This window comes from Cervus canadensis, chromosome 4 (assembly GCF_019320065.1).
Source record: "Cervus canadensis isolate Bull #8, Minnesota chromosome 4, ASM1932006v1, whole genome shotgun sequence".
Taxonomy (NCBI): Eukaryota; Metazoa; Chordata; class Mammalia; order Artiodactyla; family Cervidae; genus Cervus; species Cervus canadensis.
Genome location: NC_057389.1, coordinates 14,510,632 through 14,525,933, shown reverse-complemented (window position 1 = coordinate 14,525,933; position 15,302 = coordinate 14,510,632). Strand labels below are relative to the sequence as shown.

The window sequence follows — 15,302 nt, the reverse complement described above, 5'->3', positions numbered from 1 at the left end:
TTTGAGGACCAGTTGACTACCATTCACATGCAGGATTTATGACACATGCTTCTGCGGCTTTTGTCCCTAAGCCCTCTTAACAGGTCAGTTGTAGGGAGGAGATTAAAACCCTGCCACCAGCTGGATGCAGCAGTAAAGAATCCTCCTACTATGCAGAAGACACAAGAGATATGGGTTTGATTCCTGGGTTGGGAAGATCCCCTGGAGGAGGGCATGGCAACCCACTCCAGTATTCTTGCCTGGAGAATCCCACGGACGGAGGAGCCTGGTGGCTTACGGTCCACGGGGTCGCAGAGAGTCGGACACGGCTGAGCACACACACACAGCCCCGCGCCCAGCCCCTCAGTCTCCTCCCCTCCCACCTCCCCACTCGGTCTGGCCCCATCAGCTGCTCTAGAAGTGAACCAGCACGTCCAGTTCAGCACAGTTCCTGTTTGTCTTTCCTCGTTTCCTGTGTGTGGTGGCAGTTTATTCTCTGATCCTGTCAGGAAGTCCTCCAGAGAATTCCAAGAACAGGGTAACATGAAGGCGCTTGCATATTTCAGCCCACACAGAGACCAGCTTGAAATGTCAGATGATAGCTGCGTTTGAGCAAATATTAATCTATGAGCAGATTTTAAAATTAAACCATATCCCAAGAGTAGAGTTTGCATTTAGGATACTCCTCTTTTCTTAGTCTAATATTCTTTTGTTTTAATTCTTAAAGGAAGACCGTACCTCAACAGTTTCTGCCCCTTCCCTCTTTTAAGAGCTGTATTGAGGTGTCAGGTATCCATAAAAACTCACCCATTCTAAGTGTGCAGTTTGTAAACTTTTGGTAACTAATCGTTACAGTGAACTTTGGTAAGTAATTGTGCAGTCATCCCCACAATCCAGTTGTAGAACAGCTCCATCACCTCCAAACTTCCCCCTTGATAATCGGAGTTGATACCTGCTCCTACTTCCAACCCAGGCAACAGCTGATCTGCTTTCTGTCTCTGTAGGTTTGCCTTTTTCTAGAAGTTTCATATAAGTGAAATCTCATAGTACACAGTCCTCTGTGTCTAGCGTCTTTCAGTTAGCATTATGCTTTTGAGGTCCATCCATGCTGTTGCCTGTATCGGTGTTTCATTCTTTATGACAGCAGCATAGTATTCCATTGCATGGCTATACCACATTTCATTGATTCATTCACCTCCTCACGGACACTGGGGTTGTGCCGTGTTTTTGACTATGGCACCTCTACTATGAACATTTGCATGTAAGTCTTTGTGTAGATGTGTTTTCATTTCTCTTGGGTAAATTCCAAGTAGTAGAGTTGCAAGATCATGTGGGAAGTGTATGTTTAACTCTCTCAAAAACTGTCAAACGGATTCTGAAGACATTTGTTAATAATTCTCATCTTTTTAAGGTCGCATTTTGTCATGAAATTACCCAGTCTAAAGGAACTAAATAAAAATTCTGAGCAGCATTTTGCAGTTTTTAGGATTGGAATTATGGGCAGTCATAGTAACAGAACTAAGGGAAGGGAGCAGTCTTGTTTTCTTCCATTCCTTCTCAGTCTTCATCCAAGAGCTCCTTAGAATTCTACTGGCAAAGGAAAAGTACACAGTCACCAGCGGCTCTCAGTCCTTTGGTCCCCACTTTCCCTGCCCTGCCTCTGTGGGCCACCACTGAAGGCGCCCCTTTCAGATTTCGTTGGCTAAGAAGACTCCAGTGAGCCTTCCTAGGGAGCAGGAACGGAGGATTCTGGGTGCACATGCCTTGTTGGTCCTATGGACACCAGCAAAGGGGACGCTGCTACAGTAATCGGGTGATGACTGTAGATTGTGGACTCCTGAGATCAGGAGAGAAGTTAGTCCTCAGCCAGGGGGTTTGGGAAGACAAGGCCACAGCCACAAAGGAAAACGATTTTTCAACTGCAGTTCTGCTACTTACAATTTTAGGACCTTAAGCAAGTTTTAAAAATTGCTTATTTTCAATTTTTACCTGACAGAGTTACTGTGAGGATTAACTGGGATAATGATAGAATGCATATAATGTAAGGTCTTTGATGGCAGGAAATCTTTGTGTGAATCTCAGGAGCCTAGAACAGTGTTAGGCACATAGGGCGTGTTTAGCAAATGCTTACAGAGTGACTAAAGTACTTAATGTAATACGTGATACCTATAGAGATTATTCATTCATTCACTCATTGAATCTTTTGTTTAATATTTATTGAGTACCTCCTGTATGTTTGTTGAGAGCTAAACTAAGCCACCAACATATGAGTAGCTGATTAAGACAAGTCAAAATGAAACGGCCTAGCCTTTAACCACTTACTGTGATAATGTTAGCATGAGGTTATAGTAGAGAAAGCACAGATTCCCCCATCATTCCACTTTCCCCAGAGAAGGACACTGGTGAGGGTTAGATAGGCTAGCCCAGACATGGGGAATTGTCTCAGTATCAAGAGTCCTGGTGGAAAGACTCCTGCCCTTAAGGACCCCAGAGCCATGGGGTGGGAGAGTGATAAAGGAGGAGAGGGAATAGCCAGAAGAGAAGAATCACTGGGTACTGAGCAGCGTGGAGAAAATGTCTTCAGATTTTCTTTTCCCCAGCATCTACCCCACCTCCCGCCACCTGCAACCCCACTCCCAGCTCTCAGAGGCACCTAACAAGGCCTCTACTTAAGGGTCTTGATAAAGAGACCTCCAAGTAAAGATTGCTTGGCTGCAAATATAAATACCTGTAAGAGCTTGACCAGCCAGGGGTAGGGGGCAGGAAAGCTGGGTCTGTGACTGATGATGTGAGTCTGATATGGGGAAGGCAGACTTTCTCCATCAGACTTTCAGGCAGAGCCTTGGTAAAGGCCTGTGGTTGGGCTTGAGAAAAAAAAAAATCACAACATAGGCTTCTGGCCAGGAGCCAAACTCCTGAATGCTGCTGTAAGCGTGGATGTGGCCTCTGCCTTCACAAAAACCTGCAAGCTATTGAGTAGGCAGAACATAGACAAACAAAAAAATCCCTCACTGCAAATTGTGATGAGGGCCCTGAAAGTGTCAGGTGGATGCGGGGCAGAGTCTGGGGCGGGAGGACAGCAGATGCTCCTACACTGGCCTGAGTGCCCCAGCTGGCGCCCTGAGGGGAGGCCTGAGCTGAGGACAGAGAGGAGCCCCCCGGACTAAGGGCAGGGGGGAGGGGTGGGGGGAGGTGGAGCACACAACAAGCTAAATAAATGTTCATTCGTCCCCCGCTCTGTTCCATCAGGCTTTAACTAATTATAGATGCTACGCTTGAGGGGCAATGTGACTTCTGCGGTGGCTCATCCGAATCTGTGTAATAATCCTCCGCTCGGTAGCAATTATTTCTTTGATGTATGAACTGGCGCATCCAGTCGAATCTTATCTGTAGTTATGCAGATCTCAAACACACATGAGTCAGATGTTCCTAGGATCCAAATAATCTTTTATAAATCTGAACAAACCTCTGTCGTGTAGCTATATGGGAGGGCCAGAAGAATCGATTTAGCTAAAACTCTTTGGTGCTCTCGATCTCTCTTTGAATATTAGAGCCTGGAGATGCTGCAGAAAACAGCGGTTAAACTGACTTTAGGGAGGAAGGGAGGGGATCTGTGGTTATTTTCCTCTGAGAGGGTTCTGGAAGATGCCCTGTACCCCTCAGCCTGTCTTCTGTAAACCTCTGACACAAAGTTTATTGTCAGGAACAAACTGCTCCTTCAGTTAATTGTGAAAAAAAAAAAAAAACATGTACACACAGAACAAAACAACTAGCAGGTATTGTAAATATTGTTTTTGCTCAAGATTATTTATCTTTCTAAAAAGTCTGCTCCCTTTCATGTCCATTGCTTACAGTCAGGTCAAAGGAGACAGTCCCTTGCCCAAAGCCCCTAACATGACGCACCTAAATTTTCAAAACTTTGTTTTGGACAAGGTTGGACTGAGGTACTCAACTATTTATGTCCCTGATTTATTATTTGCTAAATTAATAGGCTCCCCGTTGGGCACTGCAGGGTGGAAGTGGGGGCCCTATCCTGGAGGAGGTGTGTGGGCGCTGGAGGGTCCCAGGAAAGCACAAGCGTACAGTTTGCCTGTGTTCCTCCTGAGCGGGACGCCACCTTAGGGCTTTTCTGTAACTCAGTTTGAGAGATGAGCTTGTGAAAAGGAATTCTGGCCAAGTTGTGAGGATGTAGACATCAAGTGAACTGTTGGGAGCAAATTCTCCCTAAAGTTTTCCTATGACCTGGGCCAAGTTACTTACTCAATCTGCGTCTCACCGACCGTGTTTATTAAAAAAAAAGAAGAAGAAGAAGAAAAGGATTTGAGATGAATATTGTCTACCTTAGACAGTTGTTCTGAGAATTTAGTTCACAGATAATGCTTCAAGTCGCTCTTACCTCCTATTGCATTGGTCTCCGATTCCCTTTCAAAGTCAGCTCCAAAATCTCCTTCCCCACTGTAGTTTTCAAAGTTTCTAAATATGAAATTTAAAGGAAAAAAAAAACATCTTTAGGAGTCTCTGTCATGTCTCACGCAAATGAGAATTAGCAGTTCTGTTTGCAATTAACAGAGTCAGTAAGTAGCTGAGAGTGCTGCCGTCCTGGGAAGAAAGCTCTTCGAGTGGCCAGGAGGTTGAGCCACACCTCCCAGAGCCCAACCAGGGAGGCGGCAGGGTTAATTATGTACTATAAACCACCTAGTGGTTTCAATCCAATTTAAAATGGTCTGGGTGTGTATAAAGCCTGATTTTTAATTTGGCTTTGACAAAGTGCTATCTCAATTTTAACAATCCCCTTGAGCTCTGTGACTCATATCATCAGAGATCTGACCTTTCAACAGAAGGGGAAAAAAATCTTAAGTTGTTACCTTGACAACACAAGGTAAGCAGGATGCTTTGAGCTCTGGTGTTTCTGCTATAAATAATCTGTCTTTGACCAGACACTGGCCAGAGAAATATTAACGTGAACACAGAGAGGAATGAGCTGGGTTGGCGATGGGGAGCATCTGCATTTCAGGAGATTGTTTTAATCACCATTTTTAGGAATTATTCCCAGAGGCACTTTTGAAGCAATTAACCAATAAACCGATAAGAGGGAATGGCTTCAATTTTTAAAAATGGGAATTCACACAAATGAAGACTGGTGATACTTGCTTGTGTGAGGGTTTCTCTATACTTATGTGTACCATCATCTAAATTCTGTTTTCCTTCCAAGTATTTATTCTCTGGTTTCCCAACAACCTATAAAACCAAACAGAGAGAAGCTAACAATGAACTTTGGCCCTTCAGCCATAACATTTGATGTTACCCTGCACAGTAGCAGGAAAGGAACATCAATAAAACTGGGTGGCTTTTAAGACATTATGGATTATTAAAGAAAGAAAAAACAAAGCCTTTTGGATGAAAGTAACAAAATACTACGGAATTTTTTTTAACCAGCTGTACTCTTGGATCGGTTTAAGATTTATGGCTGTGATTATCCTTTTGCTTGCTGACGTAAATTAGTCTTCTGGGAAGTCCAGGTTATTTCTCAATAAGCTTTAATAGTCTGTGAGTCAGAGTAGGTGCTGCTAATAATGAGTATTGTAGGATTTACAGGATGGCAAGGAAGAAATTGAGGAAGCATGTTCATCCAGTGGCCTTTGTAATAGTGCAGAAAAATATTTTCTGGATAAGAGCCTTTGCTCCAGTACATTCTTGCTGCTTTTTAACGTAATTTACCCAGGAAGATTTCCTAAAGGTACCTTCCAGTTGCCTGAGATTCTACATGACTATTAATGCTTCTTCTTGTTGTGGGGTCAAAATACACACCCTCAGATTCGTGTGAGCAAAATAGGATAATGATTTGCTTTTTCCAATTGATCTTGTTTTCTTAAATTCTTGCTCTGATGATTTCAAGGGAGCTGCTCTAAATTAAGAGACACTTAAAGAGACATAACAACCAAACATAACATGTCACCTATGATTAAATCCCAATTCAAACAAGCCAACAGAAAAAGGCAATTTGAAACAATTGGAGGTGTTTAAAATGGACTGCATATTAGATAATTCATAAAACAGTTGTTAATTGCCTAAGTGTGATGATAACATTGAGGTAATGTTAGAAATTGTATTTCTCGATATGCCTCCTGAAGTCCATAGAAGCAAAATGGCATGGGGATTTGCTGTAAAATATTTTTTTTAAAAAAAGAATTGAGTTGTTAAGGAAACAAGAATGACAAAAACTATAATATGAATAATAGATATATGGAATTTATTATACTATTCTATTTTTCAAGTTTCAAAATATTCATAATTTTAAAAAAATCCTTTCTAACCCAAAGCAGTCTCTCTCTCCTCTTTTTCAAGATAGTGCCTTGTAAATATGGATAGTGTCTCCTCTTGGAATAGAGGATGGTGCAAAGTCTGACCCTCAGGGCATTCTCTTCTCTAGGTCCCCTGCCTTTGAGAGGACTGTGACTTTCGGAATTGAGTCAGGTTAGCAAGTCGTGGCTGAACCCTGATGGTTTCCCCCTTGCCTCTCTTTTCTTTGCTTTTGGTTGCGCTGCTGATGCTTGGAGGCCTGTCTCTGAAGGCCAGTAGATTTGGGGCTTGGAGGACCCAAGCTGTGGCTCCCAGCTCCAGAGCCATAGTGCCTGTCCGCAGCGACCCCTCCTGGCCAGTGAGTTCACCAGCTCATCAGTTCAGTTCAGTTCCCTGGCTCAGTCGTGTCTGACTCTTCTTGACCCCGTGGACCGCAGCACACCAGGCCTCCCTGTCCATCACCAACTCCTGGAGCTTGCTCAGACTCGTGTCCATCAAGTCGGTGATGCCACCTACTCGGCATCACTGACTCACCAGCTTATATGTTCAGTTATTTCCACATGCCACCCCCTCGCCCCAGACACAGAAATGTCTAGATCCCTAACACTCCAGGAGAAAGCCATGGAGAATCAATGGAGCAGAGAGCATATTCCATACAATCTTTTAAGCACGTTTCTCAGCCGATTTTAGTCTCTGCCCCCTACCTGTTGGATGTAGTGAATAGTTTTAACTCCTGGGCTTCTCTGGGAAGCACACAGTCTTTTCAGATGGGCCTAGAGAAGGACAAACCAGGACTTTTTCTGAAATCAGCTCAGACACACCTGAGTCCTTAAACCCTTCACAGCCAGCCTCTTGGGCTTCTCTTCCTTTTCTGCCTAGCCTGATTACTGGGCACAGAAAGACTTCCCCAAAGGGAATGACGCTCACAACCATGCTTTCTCATTTGAATGTGTGCTCATGATCTGTTTCCCTCGCTAAAATGAAAACTCCGTGAGGGCAGAAATCATATCTCTTTTATTTACTGCTGTATGCTCAGCATCTAAAGCAGTGTTTAGCACATGTTAGGTGCTCAATAAATACATATCGAATGAACAGTTAGTGAACAATCACTGTATACAATTTTTCATAGCACTTATTTTGGGAACCACACATGCTTTAGTATAAATACTTGGTTAATGTCTATAGCTCCCATTAAAAGTTTTGCTGAAACTTGCCTGATGAAAGGTTTCCTGGTGACTCGGTGGTAAAGAACTCACCTGCCAATGAGGGGACACAGGGGAGATGAGTTCAATCCCTGGGTCGGGAAGATTGCCTAGAGGAGAAAATGGCAACCCACTCCAGTGTTCTTGCCTGGGAAATCCCATGGACAGAGGAGCCTGGTGGGCTACAGTCCACAGGGCCACAAAGAGTCGGACATGACTGAGTGACTAAGCACCCAGGCACTCCTGATGAAATTGAACCTGAATGCTTGCTGAACACTTGATTCCCAAGTCTTCCCCTGAGGTTCTAATTCTGTAGGTCTAGAGTAGAAATTAGGAATCTGCATGTTTTACAGGTGCCAAGGAGCCTCCTCCGATTAGGCAGCTGTGGAAAACACTGCTCCAGAACATAAGATTTACCTGAAAGTGAAAGTTGCTCAGTTGTGTCTGACTCTTTACAGTCTATGGAATTCTCCAGGCCAGAATCCTGGAGTGGGTAGCCTTTCCCTTCTCCAGGGGATCTTCCCAACGCAGGGATCAAACCCTGGTCTCCCGCATTGCAGGTGGATTCTTTACCAGCTGAGCCACTAGGGAAGCTTTATCGAGTAGGTACCTTATCTAGTTTTAGTCATTGGAGAGATCTGGCACATGGCAAGACCTCATTACATTTTTCCTGAATGAATGAATGATTGACATATAGTTGTGAACACATACCAGCTCTTTGTGATGTGATATTCTCTTTTCAACAACCAGACTGAACTTCCTTAGAAAGATTAGATGAGTTAATTACTGAAAAACCATCACTTGAGTTTCCGGCATATTGTGTTTCAACCTGGTGGATGGAAATGTAGTTTTGTTTTGTTTTTTTAACTACCTCTTTAATAAGACAGAACATAGCTATCAAGAAATCAGCTGGGTTCTCTTCTGAGGCTGAAATCAAAATGGTATTTACTAAACTATGACAATTAAATCTTTACTATGAATAATCATAAAGAAGCAGTAAATCTGTCACCTTTTCAGATATCAGAAATGTGATTAATATTTTTTCAGTTTTGTTCTGAAAACACTTAGCAGATAGTTAGATGGAATACATTAAAGCTATCATTTCTCTATTACCATTTTGATGGTAAAATTAAAATTCTTAACTCTTAAAATTCAAATACTATGATTACATCACTAGAGAGGCAGCCCGGAACCACAGAATGATCACTGGCCCTGGGGGCAGAAAAACCTCAGTCCTAATCCTGACTCACTTGACTGCTAATTGGCTATATGACCTTTCTCAAATCATGTCCTCTCTCGGCCTGGTTAGTTTCCTTGAGAATTAAAACGTTAAGATCGAGTTAGTTAATGTTTGGGATTTACTATAGCTTTCACATTCCATAGTTTCTTTATTCACAACAAGACACTTCTCTAGGCACTGGGGCTGCCACAGTGAACAAAAATGACAAATATCTTCCTCTGGGGAACTTATGTTCTACTGAAAATCGACCATAAAAAGTAAATAAGCTCAGATAGTTAGATGTATAGAAAGAAAGAAATACAAAGCAGAGAATAGAGTGTGGGGTAGCAATAGTAAATAGGACGGGCAGAGAAATCTCCACTGAGATTTAAGTAAATACTTGTTGCCCTTTGACAACACAGAATTCATATGTCAAGTCCATCAGATAAGGCTGTGACCAAAAGCACAGAATAAAGCTGGAGACAGTGGGGTACAAGTGCAAATTCCTATTAAGAGCTGTGGAAAATAAACCAGACAGTTAATATAACTGGAGAATACAGTGGTTTCTCAGCTCCAGCACTCACCCATGTGAGATTTGGGTCAGTGTTGCCAGATCTGCTGTCTTCCAAGAGAAATAAAAAATCTGATTTTTTAAAATTGATTTGCAATATTGTGTTAGTTTTAGGTGCACAGCAAGGTGATTTGGTTTTATATATATATATATATATATATATATATATATATATATATGTTCTTTTTTGAGAATTCTTTTCCATGGGTTGGAAAGCACACATGTGATTCTTCTGTCCCTCATATAAGGACACCACTGCTCATATTGAACTGTGGTGTTGGAGAAGACGCTTGAGAGTCCCTTAGACTGCAAAGAGATTCAACCAGTCCATCCTAAAGGAGATCAGTCCTGAATATCCATTGGAAGGACTGATGCTAAAGCTGAAGCTCCAGTACTTTGGCCACCTGATGGGAAGAACTGACTCACTGGAAAAGACCCTGATACTGGGAAAGATTGAAGGCAGGAGGAAAAGGGGATGACAGAAGATGAGATGGTTGGATGGCATCACTGACTCAAATGAAATGAGTCTGAGTAAACTCCAGGAGCTGGTGATGGACAGGGAGGCCTGGCGTGCTGCAGTCCCTGGGGTCGCAAAGGGTTGGACACGACTGAGCAACGGAACTGAACTGGTTATATTGAATTAAAGGGCCATCCTACCAGTTGACCTCATTTTAACTAATCACATCTGCAGTGACCCTCTTTTCAGATAGAGTCACATTCTAAGGTATTGAGGATTTGAACTTCAATGTATATTTTGCAGGGAAGACAAAATTTAGCTCATAATAGCTATCAATTAGTATGCATTTAAAAAATAGTGCCTTAGTTAATACTCTGGAAGAAATAAATCATATAGGTGACTCACAGCTTATTCACTTGGGAACTTTAGGCCAAACATTAAGAAGTCTACAGAAAGGACTGTAAGCTCGATTAGATAGACATGGCTCTCTTTGTTTGTCTCTGAGACCCATAGCGCAGTGCCTGCCGAGTATTTGCTGAAGTAATGAGTAGATGAATGAATGGTGATATTTCTTTTATGTACCAGATAATCTAGAATACTATTCTATTAGCACAGAAAGAATCTATCTTTACTTGCAGCTGATCTTTACTTGCAGTCGATCAAGACTGTACTCAACGTTCAATAGTCTCTGCAGATTTCTACTCAAATTTGGACAGAGCTGTATAGACTAGTAACCCTGCTCCTAACCTGGCACTCCCCTCCTCCTTCCTCTGCCTTGGATTTCTGTGGATCGTGAGAGTTGGGCCTGTGTCTGAGACACTGCCCTGAGATGCTGCCCAACCACCCTGTTCTATTTTTCACTCGATCTTAAATGCCAGTCTTTCTTTTTCTGTGACAGAGATTGCCTGTGATTTACCTAATATCCCTTAAAGGCAGAATGTGAGGGCAATTTGCCTAGCTGAAAAACAACACTTTCAAGCCTTGTTCAGCAGCAAGAATAGCTAAATAGATGTAAGTGGCAATCTTGGGGCATGGCTTCTGGAAAGCTCTTTATGTCCTATTCAACCATCCTGTTTCATGCTAGAAGGTGAATGTGACAACCGGAGCAATGGCAGTCATTTGGGACCGTAAAGGGGTATCAATAATGAAAGCTACACATGGAGGGTGGTGGCAAAAGAGAAGTAGTCTGGCTTCCTGCTAATATCTTGGAGTCACCATATTAACATCGGACAACTTACATCCATACTTCCCTCATGTGAAAGGAAAAGTGCAGTCTCTGGTTTGTTTCAACCCCAGTGCAAATCATATTTCTATCTTCTCCTTCCCTTGTTGTGCTAAGTCGCTTCAGTCATGCCCAACTCTTTGTGACCCTATGGACTATAGCCCACCAGACTCCCCTATCCACAGAGATTCTCCAGGCCAGAATACTGGAGTGGGCTGCCATGCCCTCCTCAGGGGATCTTCCCGACCCAGGGATGGAACCTGCGTCTCTTATGTCTCCTTCATGGGTAGGCAGGTTCTTTATCACTACGGGCACCTGGGAAGTTCTGCTGTCTATTTCAGGGAAAGACATTTCCCAGGCTCTCTTGCCTTCTGCTTTCCAGAGAGAGTCAGCTAACAGGAAGAGCTGGTTGAATCCGGGAGGGCCGGAGGAGGGGAAAAGCCTGAGTCTGTCTTCTCCTTTCTCTCTGCTGCAGGAGAGGCAGTGGATATAGGGCTAACTCACTCCAGACTAGCTTCTCTCCACAGGGAAAGCTCCACCTCTGTCCTGTGGTCCCTGCTCCTGGGACCCAGCATCACCATCCCGCTCATCTCTGCATCTGGAGGTCGGAGGGCCTTCCTCCAGTTGCTAATCAGTAGGTTTCTCACTGAATCCCACTTAGCTTCTCAGCTCGTTCATCATCTGTGTAACAAATGCCTGTATAAAATGCCCTTTTTGACTGTCTGTTTTCTGACTGGACCCAGAATGATCCAGCACCAAGGTCTGCAGGAGAGAGGAAATCCCAGCCGAGCACAAAGCCTGCCGCTTATATTTCCCATCAGAGTTTGTGGAAGCAGCAGAGAAGAAGCCTCTAAGACCTAAAGCCTGTCAATGCCGCAGTTAAACCCACAGATCCTGGCCACTGGTGGCTTCCGCCTGCCAGATCGGAGCCTTTCCTGAACCTTCTGAACCAATTTGAGAGAGCAAACTGGAAGGTCTCATCTCTCCTGGGTGGTGCTGGGTGTTTGCTGTCGGCAATCACATCACTGTCACAGACTCTCCTTGGAGCCGGCAGACAGTCCCATGTGCACCCTGCTTCTCTGCTTTTGTCCCTGGGACCAGGTAGAGAGTGGGATCCTGGGGTCTCACCATGATCTTCCTGCATTATCTGCTCTTTGAGACAGTCTGTTTCCTAGAGTATTTCCTAAATGTGTGCAAGCAGTGGTTTATACTCCTCCCTTTGGCATTCAATCCACAGTCTCCACAAACACCTTGCTTTCCCACTTTCTGCTCCACCGTCCTGCCGGGTGTGAGGCTGGGAGGCCAGATTTGATGGTCACAGGCCTTCCCACCAACTCCAGCATTCCACTTGTATCCTTCCTGTCCTGCCAAGAACTAATTTCACCTTCTTTAAAATCTACATTGGCCGCTGTGAGACTCCATATTTCCCACTCTGCCAGCGTCTTCTGTAGGAAATATTCTGTGGAATCATACTGATGAGCCTTCACATCAGAGCACAGTTCTAGATTTCTGCTAAGCCCTTATCCACACAGCAGATTTCAGTGCTTGACGTTCCTCGTCATGGAAGGATACCCTGATGCACCAGCAGCTCAGGCTGAATCTGCCCATCACTTGTCTACCATAGCAGAGCGGTCCTGGCTTATTTCACCAGACGTGGCCAGTCCCTGTTCTATAATTCTGCAAGGCCACCCGCTTCCACGTTCATAAGGTATAATTCAAGAATGAACTCAAATGTATTCATAGGTGATCGCACACATGCAAAGGGTTTGGAGGATGGTTCAAATATTCAATTCTCATTCCCACAAAGATTGCCCTTCAAACCACACAGAATTCCCTGGCTGTTGACACTAGGAAGTTCTTTTTCCCTTTGGATTCTCTCCGCTGCCTGCAATCTTCCCTGCCCCTTGTGATCACGGCCGGCAAAACCTGTCCCTCTTTCCAGCCCAAGGAGACAAAACTGGAGCATTAAACCCTTTAGTGAGCTGCACTGATATAAGCAAACAAAACTCTTTTTGCTAATATTGATCAATTCTCATCACGCAGCTTCAGTGTCTGCACGTCCTTGTCCTCTCCCTTCAAGGGCAAGAGTGAGGAGAAATAAAAAAGTTGGTGACAGCAGACCCCATCCTGCTGCAGAAGAGAATAAGCAACAGATTAATTTTATACTAATGAGGAAAAAATCAGTAAAATTAATTTTAGAAAGTTTTAGGGGACATAGAATTGGAATAAACAGAGATGGATAAGTCCAAAGGATTTCTAAGAGAGAACCTTATAACTAAAAAGTCCTTTTTCCTTTAATATTTCTCCATGTAACTGTTCTTTTATAAAGAATATTCTTCAAGATAGACATCTAGAGACTGACAGATAAACCTGCTAGGCAACCCAGCCTATCAATTATGAAACTGCTGGTGAGCAAGTCTTCACATCAGAGTCACCAAGTTGCAAAAGAATTATCTGTGAAGAAAGAAGCCTCTCCTAACATGGTAAACATGAATTTCAGGGGAATGAAAAAATCTTGCTCATAGTCCTTCTACAAAAACAACAATTTTTCTTCACGTAAAAATGGTTGCAAGGGACATTCAATGCTGTGAACTGAAATGGAAGCATACCAATACATTATTTCTGTTCAAAACATCTCTGCTTGACTCACCCATCTCCACAGTCTGGAATAACATGGTGAACCTTCCAGGTGTGGGAAAATAAAAGAGATTGGTTCTGAATTATTTCTATTTTTTACATAATGTGTTCTCTCTTGCTGTGAAGCAAAGAGGTATACTGACCTAGCACCTTTTAACATCCATTCTTATTTCTCAGGCTGAGTCTGCACACCAGTGACTTTCTTACTGGTGGTTGGAGGTATTTTGCAATGGCAGGCTATGTACCCTAAAAAACACAGTTGCTTTGAAAAATAAATGTTACTCGCTCTTAATCCCCAAAACAGATTTTCCTTATTTGGTGAAAATGTTAGGGGACAAGCGCAAGTGAGAAGAATGCATATGATTTAAGGCAGTTTGCTATAATTTACAACTTAACTAGTTGCTTGACCTCTGTTGTACCTAAGCACACAGCTCTAAGAGAACTGCACTTTTCACTTCTAATATGTGTTTATAATTGGGAAATAAAGTGTGATCTACCGCACTCACAGTGAACTTGGGTGGTCCTGGGGGAAAAGTAGCCAGCTCTCTTTTGTACAATCACAAAACACTCAGTCTGGAAGGAACCACAGCACTGGTTCTCTCCAGCACCCCCATAACAGTGAAGGAAATGAGGACACTTAGAACTGGCCTGATTTTAGCATGAAAGTCTCCTGTGCTGGGAAGCCCCCTTGATCCTGGAATGGTTGGTCAGTTTAAGGTTAGGTCTCAATTTCGGGTCCTCTGATTACTGACTCGGTGATGTTTGTCCCACCCATCTTTGTTTTTTACTGAGATTATGGTTGTCCTACCACTGAAGACAATTTGTAAATAATTGTAAGTGCTAATTATGCATTCTCTGTCTATTTAAAGGATGAAATAAAATTTAGAGTTTTGGTTTCCCCATATGCTTTTTAGAGGATTATTCCCATATGAGACATGCCCTCAATATTATTTTACTTTATTCTCTCCCTTTTTATTCCTAGAAAGGCATAAATTTGTGTTGTTATACATGGCTTAGGCTGATAACAATCAGTAGACGGTTCAGATAAACAAAATGAATTGGAGAGGTTATGAGTTATTTGCAAGTGTCACCGTGGAGACCAGAGAATGGATTGTCACCATGGAGACTTGCATAAACACTCTGCCTGTAATGATCTCCTTGTGAAATCAGATGTAGAAGAGATTTGGGGAGGAGGGTGTGTAAAAGGAGCTATATGACTGGAGTGAGTTGTGTAAGGTTAGGGATGTCAAAGTAAGTTGACAGATTCTGCATTCACCATTGCTCCACTGCCAATGAGCAGGAAAAAGAACTTGAGGGAAAGCCTCAAAGTTCAGAGGGTGAGAAAAGTGTGCTTCCTCATGTTCTAAGATACTGTGGGATCTGAGTTGTTTCCCATTCATGTACAACTCCTTTTTTGACACTGCCTATTCATCACTGTCGTTATAGCAAGTTCTCTGGAGTTAGCATGTAATAATAAGAATTGTTGTTGTTCAGTCGCTCAGTTGTGTCCGGCTCTTTGCAACCCCATGGACTGTAGCACGCCAGGCTTCCCTGTCCTTTACCAACTCCTGGAGCTTGCTCAAACTCGAGTCCATTGAGTTGGTGATGCTGTCCAACCATCTCATCCTCTGTCACCCACTTCTCATCCTGCCCTCAATCTTCCCCAGCATCAGGGTCTTTTCCAATGAGTCAGTTCTTCACATCAGGTAGCCAAA

The 15,302-nt window shown here is 43.2% G+C and overlaps 1 long non-coding RNA gene across 14 annotated transcripts in view; it reads left to right on the top strand.

Annotated features, from left to right (window-relative positions):
• The window catches only part of LOC122439514, a 517,062-nt gene that overhangs the window by 445,795 nt on the left and 55,965 nt on the right, over positions 1-15,302 (top strand). The window contains exon 5 of one of the 14 annotated variants that reach the window (XR_006268887.1): positions 11,694-14,475. The exons of the other annotated variants lie outside the window; for them this stretch is intronic. This is a non-coding gene — a long non-coding RNA (uncharacterized LOC122439514). Of the gene's footprint in view, positions 1-11,693; positions 14,476-15,302 lie in introns of those variants that run through there. 14 annotated transcript variants of the gene reach the window in all.